A 7137-nucleotide genomic window follows, 5' to 3' on the forward strand; every position below is an offset into this window, starting at 1 on the left:
ACATAGGGAGTGATAAGCTTTCGGTAAAGCTTGCCTCAACATGAAACGTCTCTCCGTTGAGCGTTTCTGAAAAGCACTGCCACACAGCAGTGTAGAATATACACACAGAGGTCTTAAACTTTCCCTAAAACTAGGATATTCCATCAATGTCTTAGCAAATTTCATCAGGGGCACCATACCCAGACCTAACAACCTCTGTGCCTCTATCAACTCATAATTTGGAAATGGTCGGGCCAACAATGACCATATTTCGGGGCCCTTACGTTTACACAGTTCTCTAGCGGTTTATACTTCTCTGTCGTCTTTGCAATGCTTGCCGGCTTAACATATACCGTATTGGCTAACGACACCACTTGTGCATTAACTGCGTCCTCTATGACGTCGTCCTAAAAACAGTCTGACATCACAACTAGGCCCAACTTATTCTGAGCCTTTTCAGACGGTAATGTTACAGAATATTCATCATCATTTCCACAATCCCCAACAGGCTCCCAGAGACCCAACGGATCCCCCCCCCCCCCAATTAACCGGCCCTGCCAATCACTTCTCGTCGTCTGAACCAGACCACCTATAAACATCAATCGAATTATCGTATCGTGCAAAACCCGCTCCCGTCGGGTACTACGACCTGACTAACCCTCAGTTCGTTTGTTCATGAATTCTAATTTCAACTCTTACTGTCTGACACGTTCGTCAACCTGTTGTTTCCGATACTTACTTGATCTAAGCTCCTGTTCCTCGCTGCCCGCGGCATGCGACGGCCTTTTCCTCTTGATAGCCGGGGCTTCGCCCACAGCATGGCCATTTTTGTTGTCTCGTCCTTACCTCTCGCGCTTACCGAGACTTCCTCAACAGCTGATATGGGTGCTGCCCCCAGTGCGGCCACGCCGCCCTGACCAGTAAAGTCAAACTCATAGTTTGACTCGAGGAAAAAAGACTCTGGGTCCTCCACCGGGTGGAGTGATTTATTTTTATCATCTTCCATAGGTATTGTCATCAATACAGGCTTCGTTGCCTTCACACCTCCTCTCCCGGGTCTCGTTCTAGAACGCATTTCGTAATGCAAAATCTACCTGCAGTAGATTCAGTAGCACTGTAGTAGCGGGCCGTACCGACTTGCGTGCTTGTCGCGCACTTGACTTGCAAAAAAGCATGGAATAGCGACGGGTAGTGAATTTTATAGGACGCCCTGATAATGCCAGATACCCCGTTTGAGCAGGTCTCCAGTAAATGCAAATTGCGGGAATTTAGGACAGAACATGCCGTTTTTCGCCCCTCAGACCCATACAAACTTTTCATGGGTATGCCAATGAAGATCCTGCTAGATTCTGGAAGGAATTTACGTCGTATGTTGTTTTGCAAGGTCTGGAAAACTGGGATGTTTAGAGTATCGCCGGGTTTCACTTGCACTTGGGGGACCAGCCCTCACGTGGTTCAGCCAAATAGCGACCACCACTACGACAACATGGAGGAGGGTAAAACAGAATTTTAAAGAACAGTATATGTCCACAGCCTTTCAGTCGATAAAAAACAAAACAAAAAAACTTGACTTTATTATTGAAAATGTCAAACCCGATATCATTATCGGAACTGAAACATGGTTGTCACCATCAACCTCCGACAACCTCCTCTTCCTAATTCTTTGACACCACAAAATTAGAAGTACATAGAAAAGATAGACCTCCCAATAAACACTGTCAAAGCCTGATTGCTATTAACAACCAATTTAAATCGGTATCTGTCCTAGACTTAAATCTAGACAGAAATCGTATGGGCAGAGGGATCTACAGAAAATTCTCGTAAATATATAGTTGGTTCTTACTTTCGTCCACCATCTGAACATAATATTAAATCATTAACCAACTTGGTTTATCACTCGGCATAATATGATCTGATACCAACTCAATCATTATTCTGGGTAGTGAATTCAATTTAGGCAACATCAATTGGAGTGTGCCAAATGTTATTCCTGGCGGATCTGATGCAGCCATCCATCAGCGGCTTCTAGATGTGGCTAGCAATCACTCCTTACACCAAATTTTAAATATACTAACAAGGAATGACAAAACCCTAGATTTAGTTCTGACAAATCATCCAAATATTACCAACTTGACCTTATTATTGAAAATGTCAAACCCGATATAATTATCGGAACTGAAACTTGGTTGTCACCATCAACCTCCGACAATCTCCTCCTCCGAATTCTTTGACACCACAAAATTCGATGTAAACAAGGTCAAAGCCTGGTTGCTATTAACAACCAATTTAAATCGGCATCTGTCCTAGACTTAAATCTAGACAGAAATCGTATGGGCCGAGATTCTACAGAAAATTCTCGTAAAGATATCAGGAAATCTTCTCATACCTGTCGACCCCCACACTCGTACAAGTCATCATAACCCATATGCCTTCAAACACCTCCAAACGTCTGAAGACTGCTACAAATACTCCTTCTACCCCAGAACTATAACTCAATGGAATCTACTCTCTCAGTCTTTCGTTTCTGTCGACACTGTTGATGCCTTTAAATCTACCATCACAGTGTCCTTTCTCGCGCAACTTTAAGTCACTTCATTGTTATTATCATAAATCACAAAAAAAAAGAAGGTTTTACTTTTAACCTTTTAACCAACGCCTAGTGATAATTCATCAGCATTGATGGCCCACCAGTATTCAGAAGAAGAAGAAGACACCCATATTAAATCCCTAACTGATTGCGGATAGTGAACATTTCAACACTATTTCATTGAAATCAGGCCAGCCAATAGAGAATTTCCATTCAACGCTGGTTCAAAAGGGTAAACGGTTGCGAAAATCGGATGTTGACATTATGAACCGTTTCATCGATGGGCTACCTGACCAGCTCAAATTGTACGTCCGAACTGGTATGTCTACAACACAACAGGATGCGTTATCACAAGCTCAAGTGGGGGAGGCATACAAGTTGAGGTACTCTCCATTTCCCATCGTTCAGCCATCTACACCAGTTCAACCAGCGGTTCTAATACCTATAGTTCAGGCTGCTGCTAAAACGCCGAAGGGTGACACAAATGCTTCTCTCACCAACAAACTTGATACATGTTTCGCAGCCGCCAAGCCAGTCAAATCAAGCTGTGTCTCATATGAACACCCATACTTGTTTCAAATGTAAAGGTCCAGGCCATAGGAAGGTCAACTGCAAATGGAATGTAACAGGCTCAAAGACCACTGAAGTGTCAGCTGTGTGACCAGTATGGACATTCAGCATGTGCGTATGCGGGAAACTTGTAGATCCCAGACGACTAGAGACGCTGTCGTCTAGGGGGATAAATCGGTGCGTCATGACTGAAGTCAGGTGTTTAGGAACAATATTGGTACCACAGATCAGAGTTTTACAGACAATACCTGTGATAATGATGCAGATACTGCAACCATTTATTCCGACAATGGTCATGGCCAGTTTTCATTTTTTTTTCTATATGCCTGTAAATATTGCTCACATGCAGGTATCAGCATTGCTCGATTCTGGGAGTTCAATTAATTTGATCTCTAGATACTTGTTTGATAAAATACCACAGTATTGTAAATGTGTAGTGTAGTTCTACACAGGAAACTATGACATTGGCAAATAACCAGGTGGTCAAGGTTGAAGGTCATGCAAAGGTCAAGGTCAAAGTACCCAGCAGGGGTAAACCTACAATCACAGTGTATATTATTGACCAGGTGTCACACCCACTTATTTTGGGCACTTTATATTTGAAGTCAAACAATATTATTCTAGATTTTTCTGACAGATGTGTGAAATCTTCAAAGTTCAATGTCAAATGTAAAAAAAACGACAGAAATATTGCCTAATAGTGAGGCTTTTGTTTGGGGAAAGGTGCCCGATGGACTTGCTTTCGGCACTCGGGTGTGTTTACTATTAGTACTAAAGTGTCCAAGACAGGTTTATTGGTACCCTAGGCTGTAGTATTTTTTACCTTAAACCATGTTGTACCAGTGAAAATACTTAACACTACAAACTCTGTTGTTAATATCTACAGAGGTACAAATTTAGCAAAATTGACATTACTTGATAGTGATGATGGTGTTTTAGTAAGTAGTAGCCCACAGCAAAAATCAGATGGCCATAAACTGTGTGCTTATGTGCAGATGGGTAAGGAAACGCGGGGCAGTACTGATATATCTGAGGGTACACGTATGATAAACGTTGACCACACCACAAACAATGAACAAGAGGATTTTAATGAATTTATAGACAATTTTGATATGTGTAATGACAATTTGGACAATGAACAGACACACTATCCCCGTCAACATAAGGTGGAGAAAAAGGACTAACCGTGGTTTACTGAAGAATGTAAAACGATATATAATGAGTATAAAAATGCATTGTTTAATTTTAATGTTTCTAAATCCTGTGAAAATCATGCTGTTTTTTTAAGTAAAAAATGGGCTTACAAAAAGTTGGAACAAAGACTCAAACAACAATATGAACGACAAGAAAGTGATATGGTTGAGTTTCTAAGAAAGAACAATCCGAAGAAGTTTTATAAATATTTTTTTCAAAGCGTAAAAATAGTGTATCCCAACCACAAATTAATATCAATGAATTTTTAGAATATTTTAAAAGTGTTAGTAGTAACACTGGTGATATTGATGCTACTACTTAAGACTTTTATGATGACATAGATTTAACAATATTTGAAAAATTAGATAAACCATTTACAGAAGATGAGGTACATGTACATATCGCAATTCGAAATTTGAAAAGAGATAAAAGCTGTAGTGAAGATTTAATTTTAAATGAACTTTTCTTAAATTGTGAAGACATTTTAACCCCTTGTATAACGAAGCTTTTCAGACGAATATTTGAAACGTGTTTCTTTCCGGAAGTGTGGTCACGTGGCTGCCTTGTCCCAGAACACAAAAAGGGTGACATTAATGATGTTGGTAATTATAGAGGCATTACTCTTGTCAGATGTATGGGCAAACTTTTTACTGCAGTTTTAAACAGAAGACTTACACAGTCAAATATATCTTATATCCGAAAAGGATAATTAAATATATACAATAAATATATAAATGTAGCAGGGACATTAGTTAGTGTATTTTTAATAAAATATGTAGTATTGTATAGTTTATGATATTTCCCCGAGCATCTAATGTATAATGTAACGCGTCCGTAACTTGTAGACTTATAGATAGATAAATATAGGATGTAGGTTTTGTTGTATATTTTAAAGGATTTATTAGCAAAGAGCTACAATTGTAATGGAAGACGTTCTCTATCTAAAGTAACCATTATGATAATTTGTATTTGATTAATTCATTTCATAAACTATATACTTATGAAATATATACTTGTGTATAAGTCGTGGTTTTATGCGTGTAATTGCGAGAAAGTATAGAAGGGTTTTGTTTTTAGTATCGTAACGTACTGTACCTAAACCTGTAGCGTGTGTCATGCACAGGTGCCTTTGAGCCACACTCAGGTATGTCTACCCTAGCCTATATCTGAATTATTGTAGAATTAAATTTATTTGAAATGTAAAGATAAATGTATCTTTTACTTATAACTGTTATTGTAGATCTTCGTAGAAGTGTACATTTGTAATTGTAATAGCGTAACGTATTGTTCCGATTACTTTGTTCCTGTAAGAGTTATTTCCCTTTGTGAATGTGAGTTGTGAATGTATGGTTAGCTTGACAGTGTATTTATAGTTGTTTTATTATTTGTTACAGAGTTTAAATTATGGAATAAATATGACGAACTAAACCCTGTGGTTTTGTGATATTTATACGAGAAAAACACCACTACTACATTGGAGCCTCCACGTATGGACCCGGGAAAAAATACTCGGCCTTGCTCCACAAGCATCGCTGTTACCCTTGGAAAACTCGAGGACGAGTTCTTTCCTGGAAGGGGAGTATGTAACCCTGGAAAATACTAGCCGCAATATATTGCTCGTCTATAGAGAACTTCTCTTTAGCTCGATCGGTTGAGCGTAAGACTAGTAAGCCAGAGGTCCCGGCTTCGATCTGCGGAAGCAGTGATTTAAATTAAATTAATTAATCATTATTTACATAAATCAGTCCTATCCTGCCCCGTTTCTGTACGTTTCTGTAAATCGTCGCCCGTTCATGCCCGATCCATATCAATACAATACTCTTAATTCGCTGCAATCCTTTTATCAAATATATCTTATACCCGATAATGATACTTCAATATATCTAACATACATATCTTATACCCGATAAAAAAAGATATATTAATATGAATATATATATATACAAGAGGCCCAATGGGTCTGCATCGCTCACCTGGTATAAATCTCACATGTGGTAACCTTAAAAGTGATCCAAAATAAAGCTACAGGCAAAATAAAATATCAGTATTTATGATTAAAATTCATTCTAAAGAACCTGTTATTTTTTTTTAAACATTTCACCCCTCTGATTGAAAGTCGAACAAAGTCATTATGTTGAACACAATTTAGAACCTTTCATCTCAGGATGCAACTTGTAAAGTATCAACATCCTGGGACCCATGGTTATTCAGAAGAGGTCGTTTAAAGATTTTAAACAAATTTGACCCCTGTGACCTTGAATATCAGTCAAAGTCATTCACTTTAACAAACATAGTAGTCCTTGATCCCAGCATGCTACTGACTAAATATTCAGAACAAGTTGTTTATTTGTTTTGTATTTTGAACATATTTGCTCCTTGTGACCTTGAATATGATTCAAGGTCATACATTTATACAAACTTGGTAGCCCTTGATACTAGTATGCTACTGACTAAATATCACCACACTGGTCATTTTTGGTTATTGAGAAGAAGTTGTTTAAAGTTTTTAACATATTTGACTCCTATGACCTTGAATATGGGTGAAGGTCATTCATTTGAACAAACTTTATAGCCCTTCATCTCAGCACTTGAATATCGATGAAGGTCATTCATTTGAACAAACTTTGTAGCACTTCATCTCAGCATGCTACTGGCCAAATATCATCACCCTGGGCATTTTGGTTATTGTGAAGATGTTGTTTAAAGTTTTTAACATATTTGACCCCTGTGACCTTGAATATGGGTGAATGTCATTCATTTGAACAAACTTTGTAGCCCTTCATATCAGCATGCTACTGGCCAAATAT

The sequence above is a fragment of the Mizuhopecten yessoensis genome, unplaced genomic scaffold, assembly GCF_002113885.1.
Source record: "Mizuhopecten yessoensis strain PY_sf001 unplaced genomic scaffold, ASM211388v2 scaffold9035, whole genome shotgun sequence".
Taxonomy (NCBI): domain Eukaryota; kingdom Metazoa; phylum Mollusca; class Bivalvia; order Pectinida; family Pectinidae; genus Mizuhopecten; species Mizuhopecten yessoensis.